At 38.8% G+C, this 13514-nt stretch overlaps 1 non-coding gene across 1 annotated transcript; it reads left to right on the top strand.

The window, feature by feature from the left end:
- Positions 1-202: 202 nt before the first annotated feature.
- LOC143882379 (small nucleolar RNA R71) lies at positions 203-309 on the top strand. The gene has a single exon (XR_013252218.1). It is a non-coding gene; the product is annotated as a small nucleolar RNA R71 (small nucleolar RNA).
- The last annotated feature ends 13205 nt before the right edge of the window (positions 310-13514 follow it).

The raw sequence follows: 13514 nt of genomic DNA, 5'->3' as shown, positions 1-13514 counted from the left end.
AAATTCCTTGCTTGAAGTGGCTCTCTCACCGTCTTGAGTAGATTCCCACTCTCTTGTTTTTTCCGCCAAATCAAGTAAGAAGTTCCATGCCGCGGCCTCATCCTTAAAAGATGTAAAACCGTTAGGACACATGGACTCAAGAAGTTGCTTTGTTTGGTAATCTATGCCCTCATAAACAATTTGGCATAAGTGCCACAAATCAATTCCATGGTGAGGACACTCTTGGAGTAGATCTTTGAACCTCTCCATAAACTTAGAAAATGACTCTAATGGCTTTTGTTTGAATTGTAAAATATCGTTCATAAGCTTATTAGTTTTATGTAATGGAAAAAACCTTTTTAGGAAAGCAACGATGAACTCTACCCAAGTGGTGATGGAGTTCGTTGGTAAGCCATAGAACCACTTTTTGGCTCCATCCTTGAGTGAAAACGTAATAAACCGCAACTTTACCGCATCGTTGGTAAGTTGTTGCAACTTAATCAAAGCACATACATCTTCAAACTCACGCAAAAATAAATAAGCATCCTCCGAAGGGAGGCCATGAAAATGAGGAAGCAAAGAGATAAATTACAATTTTAGCTCAAAATTATTGCCTTGCGCAACCGGCAATCGAATGCAAGAAGGTTGGGCAGTTCGGGCCGGATAGAAGCGATCGTGTAAACTCTTTGGCGGCTCTTGTTCTTCCGCCATGACTACTTGATTTGGATTTGGTTCGATGTCTTTCGCCGTCTCTAACCGGTTTGCTCTTTCTAGTCGATTGGCCGAGTTCCGCACCCAACCTACGGTCATAAACACAAGAAAACCAAGTACGAGAGATGGATAGGCAAGAAACCAAAAATATAACTAAACTAAAAGTAACTACTAATCTAACACTTTGAATAATTAAGATTCTAATGCAACTCTCTAACCCAGGCCACCAGGGCCATTAGTTTCTCAGATCAAGAGCTGCCTCCTCAAGGTCGGAATCATGCTAGAGCTCTTCATGTTACTATTGTCTGTGGAGGCAAGAAAGTACCATCTGTGTTGTAGATAACGGATCCTCGTTGAATGTGTGTCCATTGAGAACTGCCATTACCTTGGGTTTCGGTCCCACTGATTTTGCCGAATCAACCCTTGGTATCCTCGCATATGACAACACCCGCAGAAATGTAGTCGGGGTCCTCACCACCAGGATCGTTATAGGCGGTCAAGAATTTGAGGTTGAGTTTCAAGTTATTGATATCAAGGCCTCGTTTAATATGCTTCTGGGACGTCCCTGGTTGCATAAGGAAGGCGCTGTTGCTTCAACCCTCCACCAAAAATTGAAGTTCATCAAAGATGGGAAGTTGTTCACTGTCAGAGGTGATGAAGAGCCAGAAATAGGACAGATAACAGGAGAAACTCTGATCCTTCCAGTTGCAAAAGCAGAAGATTTCAACCTGAATGGTTTCGTGTTCGACGTTGCTGCTATTTCCTATGAAGAGGCCTCTCGGGAGGAGTTGTATTTACCTTTTGCTATCAGTCCTGTGGTTGCCAAGATGATGAGAAAAATGAATTACTTTCCTGGTATGAATTTGGGCCGTGATCCAAGCAAGGCATCTCACTGGCGCCCAATCAAAGCAAACCATGAAATTTTCGGTCTTGGATATGTACCTACTGAGGAGGAGGAAGAAGCCATGGAAGAATTGTTGAAATTGAAGGAAGAAATCCGCCGCACCGGAAGGGTACTCCCAATGGCTCCATATTCCTTATCGATGAATGGTCACTTTATCAAAGAAGGCGAGACTTCTCCGTACTATGGGTTTTCTGAACCATGGTATGACTCAGTGACAGGGATCATGATACCTGGTTTTGAAATATTCAGTGGCCTTGCTCTCCCAGAAACAGAACCACCGGTGCATTATGTTGAGAAAACTGTCGAGGACTGGTTAGTGTACCTTGAGCCAGATGTGTTGAGGTCCTTGTTTGAAGAAGACGTGTCTGCTGTTGCTTGGCAAGAGCTGCCAGTTTTAGACCATTCTGAAGACCAAAAAGAGACAGACTGTGAAGATGTGCTAGTGGTAGCTATTCAGAGCGATGCTACCTTTACTGAACCTCAGAGTCAGATTGCACCTGCAACAAAAAATCTTTCAAACTGGAGTTTTGATGTCTTTCCTACTTATTTTATTAAGTCGAGTCATGTCAAGTCAATTGAATCCAAGTCAGTGCCTAGTCCAGGCGAGTCATTTTCTGATTTTATTTACTATGTGAATCATGAGCCTGTTCAGGATGAGTCCAAGGATAATGATGTAATTTCTTTCAATTCAATGAAATCTGATTCTCAGTATGTCTCTGTGTTTGCTTCTGACTTTAATAATGATAACACTCCCTCCTCAGACGAGGAAGAAGGGATCGACGAAACTCCCCTTGAATTGCAGCATATGCTCAAACAAGAGGAGGAGCGCCGAGCCCAGCCTCTTAAAGATGAAATCGAAATTATAAACATCGGAACTGAAGATTTAATACAGGAAATACGAATTGGAAATACTCTATCCTCTAAAGAACGCGATGAATTAATAAACCTACTTAAGGAATATAAAGAAGTTTTTGCCTGGTCCTACAAAGATATGCTTGGGTTGAGCGAAGATATTGTTCAGCACAAGCTGCCTTTGTTACCAGGAATTAAACCTAAAAAGCAGAAGCTAAGGAGAATGAAGCCCGAGTGGGTCTTGAAAGTAGAGGAAGAGGTTACTAAGCAGTTGAATGCTGGATTTCTGCAAGTGGTGGAATATCCAGAATGGCTCGCAAATATAGTACCTGTACCAAAGAAAGATGGAAAGGTGAGAATGTGTGTAGATTTCAGGGATTTGAACAAGGCAAGTCCAAAAGATGATTTCCCTCTACCACATATCGATATCCTGGTAGACAATACGGCCGGGCATGAGTTACTATCTTTCGTGGATGGTTTCTCGGGCTACAATCAAATCAAGATGGCACCCGAGGACATGGCTAAAACCTCGTTCATTACACAATGGGGGACATATTGCTATCGGGTAATGCCATTTGGTCTTAAGAATGCTGGTGCGACATACCAAAGAGCAGCTACAGCCTTACTCCATGACATGATACATAGAGAAGTCGAAGTTTATGTCGATGATATGATTGTAAAAGCCAAGGAAATGAGAGATCATATCCCGAACCTTAAGAAGTTCTTTGAAAGAATACTCAAATACCAGCTTCGCTTGAATCCTAGCAAATGTGTATTCGGGGTTACCTCTAGTAAGTTGCTTGGATTCATGGTGAGCCAAAGGGGCATAGAGGTGGATCCTCAGAAAATTAAGGCTATCCAGGAGATGCCGCTGCCTAGAACCGAGAAAGAAATTCGGGGATTCCTAGGAAGGATACAGTTCCTAAGACGATTCATCGCTCATCTGACATCAACTTGTGAACCTATCTTTAAGCTCTTGAAAAATACTTCCAAAGAATGGACAGAGGAATGTCAACAGGCCTTTGAAAAGATAAAGCAAAGTTTGGCTGAACCACCGATAGTAGCACCAGTAATACCGGGGCATCCATTGTTGCTCTACTTGTCAGTAATAGAAACCACCATGGGGTGTATGTTAGCACAACAAGATCCAGAAACCAAGCATGAAAAGGCTGTGTATTATCTTAGCAAGAAGATGTTGGAGTATGAACAGAAGTACACGGCCCTAGAAAAAACCTGCTTAGCCTTGGTTTGGGCTACTCAGCGACTCAGGCATTACCTTTTATCACATAAGGTCTTGCTTTTGTCAATGATGGATCCTCTGAAGTATCTCTTTGAAAAGCCAGCCCTGACAGGTAGGACTGCCAGATGGTTATTGTTGTTGTCTGAATTCGACATCACCCATGTAACCCAAAAATCAGTAAAGGGCCGAGCCATTGCTGAACAATTGGCAGAAGCACCCCGAGAAGAAAATCAGCCTTTCAAACCGATGTTCCTAGATGAAGAGATCATGATGGTAGAAGATGAATATCCAGAAACTGGTTGGACCCTCTATTTTGATGGAGCAGCAAACCAAATAGGACAAGGAGTAGGGGCATTGCTTGTGTCACCTCGAAATGAGCATGTTCCCCTTGCCGTTAAATTACAATTTAATTGCACCAACAATATGGCAGAGTATGAAGCATGCATTGTTGGGCTTGAGGCTGCATTTGCTTTAGGCATAAAGAATCTTGACGTATATGGAGATTCGAAGCTAATCATTTGTCAAACTCAAGGAGAGTGGAGAATCAAAGAAGAAAAGCTACAGCCATATCATGAATACTTGGATGTTCTCGCTAAGCAATTCCAGCGCATCACTTTCAGTTATTTGCCAAGGTTGAAGAATAGATTCGTCGATGCCTTAGCAACATTAGCTTCTATGATTGACATACCTCACAATATGAAGATGAGGCCCATCACGGTTCAAGAGCAATGGGTTCCTGCATATGTTGATGCTATAGAGATAGCTGCAAGATGTCCCGATGGTAAACCATGGTATACATACATAAAGAATTACATCTCAGGCCAGGGGCATCCCGATGAGGCCTCGAATAAAGAAATAAGGACTTTGCAGAGATTGGCAGCTAATTTTGTCATTTGTGGAGGAGAGTTATATCGACGGTTTTTTGACGGAATTCAACTCTTATGTGTCACTGAAGATCAAGCAGAAGAAATTCTCGCGGATATTCATGAAGGGGTGTGTGGGCCTCATATGAATGGGAAGATGTTGGCAAGAAAGATCCTACGTCTGGGGTACTATTGGCCAACACTGGAAGCAGATTGCCATACGTTTGTGAAGAAATGCTATAAGTGTCAGATACATGCGAATCTCATTCATGTACCACCTACCGAATTACATTCTCTTACCTCTCTGGCCGTTTTCGGTATGGGGAATTGACATCATTGGCAAGATTTCACCCAAGTCGTCTAATGGTCACGAGTACAGTTGCAATTGACTACTTCACCAAGTGGGTTGAGGCCGCTTCTTATGCAAAGCTTACATCCGCATCAGTTGCTAAATTCATACGCACCAACATCATTTGCAGATATGGAATTCCCCATGAGCTTATCTCGGATAATGGATCTCATTTCAAAAAGGAAGTAATCACTTTTTGCGAAGAGTTCAAGATTAAGCATCATAAATCTTCACCTTATCGACCGCAGACAAATGGAGCGGTACAAGCTGCAAACAAAAATGTCAAGACTATCATTAGCAAGATGTCAGAAACTTATAAGGATTGGTCGAATAAGTTGCCGTACGCCTTGTGGGCTTACAGAACATCAATTAGAGCTTCAACTGGGGCAACCCCTTACTCTCTTGTTTATGGGATGGAAGCAGTGCTACCTGTGGAGATCCGTGTACCTTCGCTCCGAATATTGACTGAAGTCAAGTTGCCAGAAAATGAATGGGCAGATGCCAGATATAAAGAGCTGAACGTGCTAGATGAGAAGAGGTTAAAGGCGCTTTACCATGTGCAGGGTTATCAGCGCAGAATAGCCAGGGCTTTTAATAAAAAGGTTAAAATCAGAGATCTAGAAGAAGGCAATCTTGTTTTGAAAGAGAACCAAGCACCAGTGTTTGACCCAAGAGGCAAGTTCAAACCAAATTGGTCAGGACCATACATTGTGGACCAAATCTTACCCGGAAAAGCCGTCAAGCTCCGTAATTTAAATGGAGAAATATTACCGGAACCAACAAATCTTGATCAACTCAAGAGGTTCTATGCTTGAACACCAGAAGGCCGTCTTTTGGCTGAATAAATCCCAAATTCATAACCCAAAATTAGAAAATATATAACCTTTTGCAAACCCTTTTGAGCCTAGATAAAAATTTTCCTTCAAAACCTAATATACTAGGGGCATTCGCCCTGAACTACGCATGACCTGATCCCTACACTAGGGTACGTAGGCAGCTCGGTCAAACCGAGTTCGGTTGTCTCAAAAGAAGAAATTCAATCATTCCAAAAAGAAGTTGAAAAAAAAAATCATGCAAAAAGAAAAGAGTAGAAAAATTAAAGTACCTTCAAACTAGGGGCATTCGCCCTGAACTACGCATGACCTGATTCCTACACTGGGATACGTAGGCAACCTGTTTACAGGTTCGGTCGAAACTCTTGTAAAACCTTAAGCCATTCTTTGAAAAGCCCTACCTCGCCTATAAAGTCCTTTTGGTGTTCAAGTAAAAAAAGAATGAAAGAAAAGAAATAAAAAAAAGAAGAGAAAAAAAAAGAAATGGAGCTTGAAGATCCGCTAGATTGAAAACTTGAAAATGCGATCTAGGCAAAATTTAGGATCATTCCCCTGCTAAGTTGAAAACCTGAAAGGGCAGCTTAGGCAAAAGTTAAGGGGTGGCCTGCTGAGTCGAAAACCTGGAAAGGCGATTCAGGCAAAAGTCAAGGCCGAACGGTCCGCCAAGTTAAAAACCCCGAGGAGGTGACTTGGTCGTGGTAAGAGAATCATTATAAGAAGGCTACAGCCGGTATCAAGACTGAAGATCAACTGGAGTTCAGGCAAATTCAAGTGGCACCCTCAAAACTGGGGGCATTGAAGCTAAGCAATCTTAGGGATCTTAATTAAATCCTTGAGGCATTACTGTTTTAAGGAAAAAGTCCAGTGTGTACCAATTGAAAAAAACATTCCTTGAAATGATAGACTTACCAAATAAAATGTTAACTAAGTCAGAAGCATTACTGTGTCTGTCAGTGTAGTTAGTCAATCTTTGTCATTCTATGTTCACTCCTTCAGGGCTGCTCAATCCTTTGAGTAGTGCCTTTTATCTAAGTTTTCTCGTTAGAAAGAGTCAATCGTCGTTCTTATGTCCAAATGATGCAACTGTCTTGGTGAACGAGGCCCGGCCTCGGCAGCTCCCTGCGATCGTATGAAAGAGCTTGGTAATCTAGTCAAGCAGCCTCATTTCAAAGAAGATCAACTCAGAAAAATTCAGAAGTAGAAACATCAGAAAGCTCAGCTTCCGTAAAAAGATCATACCCCAGGAAGGCACCTTAAGCTTGGAAGAGCCTCAGATGCAATGGTGGTTGAGCCAATTTCTCAGAAAGATGAACCATTAAAATTCAGAATCTCCTTCCAGTTAGTTAAATACTATCCTGGTCAAGAAATATTTATCTAAACACCTGTCAAGAGGCAAATCCCACTTTTCCATGATTATATCCAAGAAAGCCGTTGTTCTAGATTACCAATTTCAACTATCTTGTTCAAGGTTTCAGTTATCAAAATCCCCAGAAGACAAGACCAGCAGTCTCTTTGAGAAAAATCTTGTTGAAGTTTCATAAAAGTGTTCCTAAACCATTCTTGTTAGTAATGGTTCTTCGATCCTAAGGTTTGCCGTTTCATCATTCGTCAAAGTCCTAGTTTCCAATATCTTTGTCGGGCACGATCTATAATATCCCCGATTTCATTGAGTTCAAAAAATCAAAAATTCATCAAATCCAATCTTACGTCAAATTCAAGTTCATGAGAAATCTCTAAATTCTTCGTTGTTGAATTCATCAATCAAAGCTATCTCGTTTCTTTGAGCCCGTTTGGGAACGGTGCCTCTTTTCTCGAGTCCATTTGTGAATGGTCTCGTCTTCTCCTTGAACTCATTTGTGAACGGTGTCTCTTTTCCTCGAGTCCATTTGTGAATGGTCTCATGTCCTCCTTGAGCCCATTTGTGAACGGTGCCTCATTTCTCGAGTCCATTTGTGAATGGTCTCATATCCTCCTTGAGGCCGTTTGTGAACGGTGCCTCATTGTCTGAGTCCATTTGAAAATGGTCTTTTCTCTTTGAACATCATATAAATGTGATGTCTCATTCCTTGGAATTCGTATAAATACGATATTCCATTGTCCCTGAGTTATCCTTGAGCATCATATGAATATGGTGTCTCGTTTTCTGGAAATCCGTATAAGTACGTCATTTCATTCTCCCTGAGTCCATTTGAAAATGGTCTTTTCTCTTTGAACATCATATAAATGTGATGTCTCATTCCTTGGAATTCGTATAAATGCGATATTCCATTGTCCTTGAGTTATCCTTGAGCATCATATGAATATGGTGTCTCGTTTTCTGGAAATCCGTATAAGTACGTCATTTTATTCTCCCTGAGTCCATTTGAAAATGGTCTTTTCTCTTTGAACATCATATAAATGTGATGTCTCATTCCTTGGAATTCGTATAAATGCGATATTCCATTGTCCCTGAGTTATCTTTGAGCATCATATGAATATGGTGTCTCGTTTTCTGGAAATCCGTATAAATACGTCATTTCATTCTCCCTGAGTCCATTTGAAAATGGTCTTTTCTCTTTGAACATCATATAAATGTGATGTCTCATTCCTTGGAATTCGTATAAATACGATATTCCATTGTCCCTGAGTTATTTTTTAGCATCATATGAATATGGTGTCTCGTTTTCTGGAAATCCGTATAAATACGTCATTTCATTCTCCATAAGTCCATTTCAAAGTGGTCTTTTCTCTTTAAACATCATACGAATATGATGTCTCTTTTCCTTGGAATTCGTATAAATACGATATTCCATTATCTCTGAGTTATCTTTGAGTATCATATGAATATGGTGTCTCATTTTCCTTGGAATTCGTATAAATACGATGTTCAATTATCTCTGAGTTATCTTTGGACATCATATAAATGTGATGTCTCATTTCAGTGGAATTCGTATAAATGCGTTGATTCATTCTCTCCAGGTCCATTCGAAAATGGTCTCTTACTCTCTTGAGCACCGTACAAATACGATATCTCATTCTTCCTTAGTCTATTAAAAAATAGTCTCTTATTTTTCTTTGGGATCCATAAAAATATGGTTGTTCATTCTTTGGGAAACCATACAAAGTCGGTGTCTCATTCTGATATCTCATTCCTTGTGGACCTGTACAAATACGAGGCCTCATTCTTGTTGAATCCATTCGAAATGATATCTAGTGTCATTTGAATCCATATAAATATGTCTGAGCTCATTCAAAAATGATGCTTCGTTAAACCTGCTAAATTTAGATCTCTCAAGATTTTCTCTTAGTCTTGCACCTCGGGGGTATTTTAGACATTTCCAAACAAATCCTATTTGGTCCCTAAGTTGTGTCTAAGAAATCTTGAGTCCATTCATAAATTTTCGAAAATCTGCTATTTTTAGAATTTCTCAGGGTTTTTCCTAGTCTCGCTAAAATTCTAGCACCTTGGGGTAATTTGGTCTTTTCCTGTGTAATTCTTTTGATCCCCGAAATATGTCTGAGAGATTATGAATGATTTCCTGAATTTTGGAAAACCTGCTAAATTTAGAATTTCTCAGGAATTTCGCTTAATTTGGAAATTTTAAGTGTTGAGGGCGTTTTGGGTATTTTCAGGGGATACCAAATGATTCTGTTTAATATTGCTCACCGAAAGGACCTAATTTTAAAAGTTTCTATTTTTTAAGTTTGACCACAAAGACTTTCCATTTTTAATTTTTCCCTTTAGGGGTGAACAAATCTGAGGGTATTTTGGTCGCATTTGGATGTCTAACAGTCAAGTAGGGGCATTTTGGTCCGAAAAGTTATTTTCCAAAAAAGATGGTCCGATCATGTGTGAAGGATGCACCATAAATGTCAAATGGGTTGGGTCCATATATAGAATGTTGAATTTAGAAAGATTTTATTGATTTTTTACTGAAAAACCCGAAACCCGTGTGAAATGGCCCATTGGGCTAAAGCCCGCAAAGATGGAGCTCATGTGGGTTCACCCATATGGGTCAACCACCATGGTGGGCGGCCCACATGGTTGACCCACATGAGTTGAGCACCCACTTTGATGATGTCACAATGGTGACATCATATTTGTTAAAAGAAAAATAAAAAGAATAAAAAATGAAAAGAAGGAAAGAAGGAAAAGATGAATGATTGCTTAAAAAGGTTTTCTTCCAAAGAAGCAATGTGGAATGAGAATAACATGTCTTGATTGACAAGAAATTAAGATTGGAATCAAATCCAATTTGGAAACAAGAAAGAAAGAAAGCAAGAGGGGAAAATTGGAAACAAGCCAAAAAGGGAGCTCTCACATTGGAAATTGCTATTTCTCTCTTAACCCTAACTTTTTTTTATATAAAAATCAAAGCAAACAATCCAGGGAAATTTTTTTTTTCTCCCTTGAAGTGTGATCTCTCTCTCAAGTGTTCTTCAAAAAAGGAATTCTTGAATTTCTTCTTCTTCTCCAAGGCATCATACAATCAAGAATTATTGGAGTGTTCTTTGGGTATTCTTCATCATAAAAAAGGGTGCGACAAAGCGTATACCTCGGATCTACGCACCCTAAAGACAAAAGGAGCGCGATCAACGTGGTGGAAATAAAAAAAAGCAAAGAAAGAAAGGACGCAGGATCGAGCGTCGGCGAGATTTTTCAAAATTTTCGGCTTTTGGATTCGGCGAGGATCTCCATCACAGGTAGGTGCACTATTCTCAGATTTTTCCAGGATTATTTGGTATTCTTTATATATTTTTGCATGGTTTTTAGCATTTAATTGAATTTAATTCGATATTATATTTGTGTGCTCAAAATCATGATCTACATGAGTGTTTCAATTCCGATTCATCCCGAAATTTAATACACTGATCTATTTAAATAGACTAAAATAACCATCGGATCGGATCGGACATTTAATCAAAGGATTTTGAAAATTTGAGCGAAGAGTGGAATTTCATTTAAAATAATGGCTGAGAAATTACAAAAGTTGAAAAAATAGCTATCTCAGGATGATTTGTTTTGTGGAATTTCAAATTTTTCTTGTGTTCATCACATCAGAACAAGGTTAAAGGACATTTTCCGGAGTCGTAATTTTCTCGAAAATTGTGTTTTAAAAATAGAAAACTCTTCAAAAACATCATTTTGACGAAGAAAAATAAAATATATACTAAACAGATTCCAAAATTAATGAAATTTCGTGGAAAAATAATATGATACTGATACATTCTACCATGAAGTTTTGAGAAATTTTGAATTTTTTTTGATATATTATTTAATGTTTTCTTTGAAAATTATTAGATTTTGTGAGAATTCTTACTGACATCAGATCAGAATTAAAATTCTCAACATTTTTACAGTAGTCTTATATTTTATATTTCTTGCTGCTGTAAAAGTTTCAAGTGATTTAGATTTTGTTTCCTAAGGGTTGTAGTGTAAATCCATAATCTGGTCTTAAAATTGAAAAATCCGAAATTGGTAGTAAATGGTTTTTAAAATTCATGAAAATCTCACAACATGTTATGTTTACTTATATATTATTTCTGTAGAAATTTCAATGAATTTAGATTTCTATTTCTAGTAGCTTCTGTGTTATTTTAACAATCTGGTCATATTATTGTTAAATCAAAATTAAATAGGAGCTTAATGTAAAAATCTACAAACCTTTTCCAGTAAGCTACATAAATTCCCATCTTGCTGCTGTAGAAATTTCATTCCATTTTGAATTCGTTTGCAATAAATTCACTTGTAAAATCACTTATGCGGTTTAAAATTGATAAAATCCACTCAAAATTGAAATTAATTAAAAATCATTATCAAAATTTCTAAAGAACCTTAAATTTTTGTTACATATTAATTCTTTAATCCATTGAGACAGAAATCTTAGGATTTTTATATTTCCCTGGTAAAATGGCCAGTGCATCCATAATCGTATCCCAATTGCAACCGATCTTTGACAATTTGAATATTTAAGCTATAGCATGTTATTGGCTCCGAGGTTACTGTCCACGAAAATCCTGAGATATGCCAGGCAATAAGGTGCTATAACCTAAGTATTAAATTGCACAAGGAAAGAGCGAATGATTCCCTTCCTTGGATGCCATTCGAGGCCGAAATTAGTGAACCCTAGAACCATTGGTATTCCTTAAATGTCCAGAAATCGAAAATCCTTGAAATTTGAACTTCATTAACTTCAAGAGCTTGAATCGATTTGTCTCGAGTCTTTCGGAACCATTGAATAATGGTTTTCGATATAAGAACCATTAGAGCCCAATTTAGGTCGTGTCCTAGGTTTTAGGGAGTCTTAGGTTTTAGGGAGTCCTAGAGTTAGGAGTCCAGCCTCATCACGGACGTTTGCTACGGATAGCAACCGTGTCATAGGTCTAGTTACACTAGTCACCCAATTTTTTCCTAGGACAAGCCTAGTTACTTAGGATGTAGGTTAACCTGCATTAGTCTAAGGGACAACTTGCACTTAGATAGGACCATATAGCATCTTAGATGAAGTCCTAGGATAATAAAATCTTCAACTTGAATTAAATAACTTCTCTTAAAACTGTTGAAACAGTCAATCCAGTCTAGATCAGTGTCTTAGTTGAGTTAGGCATAAGCAGCTTAGCTTAGGTGCACCGAACTACGTCGACTCTGATCTCAGTTAAGAATCCAGACAAATTAATAAATCAAGATACACATTTAGGATTCACATTGAAATTAGATCATATGATGCATGTCACATAGTTAGCACATTAACAATGAGTTGAATGAGCCATTTAAAATAAATTTAAAAGAGTTAACTTTTGGAATTGAAGACCGATTATTGGGCAGGAATGGTGCATGTGGTGGATAACTCCCCATACCTTCCATTCTTGTAACCAGGTAACGAGTCTAGATTTCTGGTTAATTATCGGTCCTAGATCTCACATTTAGGTGGCGACTCTGTCAGTCTCTTTTGTGTGGAATTCAGATTGCCTTAGTGATCCCAAGTTCACATAAAAGATGAATTAAAATCAATAATAAAAATGCACACGCCAATCTTGTGGGTACGAGAGACCAAGAGAGAGCGTGGCGGCTCGCGCCCCACCCCTCTCGCGGGATCGGGTCCCACACCTTCCCCATGGCTTCAACTAAACCCTAAGTAATTAAGAATTAGTTACTCATGAAGAAGGGAAGAAAAACAAAAATAAACGAGATAGATGGGAGAAGAATTGCCATATAGAACTTGAAAGAAAATTACACAAAAGCTAATTACTTCTTCACTAACTTGAATTGAAACAACATTACATCAAATTTAACCTAAAATAAATAACAAAAATTAAATAGAACTTAGTCTTTTTCTCCTCCAACTTTGGCCAAATCCTCCTCTTCAAGCTTTAGTGTCACCTTGGATTGAACTGTGGATGATTGAACCTTGGTTGAGAGTAGAAAAGAAAAACAGCAAGAGAGAACAAGAAAACCTAAGAGAGAGAGAGAGAGCTTGAGAGTGGTAGAGAGAAAAGAGAGAATAAGTAAAAAAAAATAGAGAGAGAGCAAGAGTGTAGAGAGTTGTAGAGAGGAAGCTTGAGAATGTGGAGAGAAGTAGAGAGAGATAAAGAGATACCGAGAGACAGAGAGTTTCCAACATGAGCATCTTGCCTAAATGATGAGAGTGTTGCTCGGTTCATCCTTTTCCTGATAAAGAGGGAGCTGCTTGCCTTTTGTACATCATTTATATGTATAGCTACTATTAATGTGGAAATGCCTTTACTAGCAAATTTCTTTCTTTTCCAGGCTTGGGCGAGAATTTCAAAGGTGAGCCATCAAAAG

Source organism: Tasmannia lanceolata, unplaced genomic scaffold, assembly GCF_043159265.1.
Source record: "Tasmannia lanceolata isolate RefF3 unplaced genomic scaffold, GAP_Taslan_0.1 ptg000007l, whole genome shotgun sequence".
Lineage (NCBI taxonomy): Eukaryota > Viridiplantae > Streptophyta > Magnoliopsida > Canellales > Winteraceae > Tasmannia > Tasmannia lanceolata.
The sequence above is the reverse complement of the archived record's forward strand: the minus strand, read 5'-3'. Positions and strand labels throughout refer to the sequence as shown.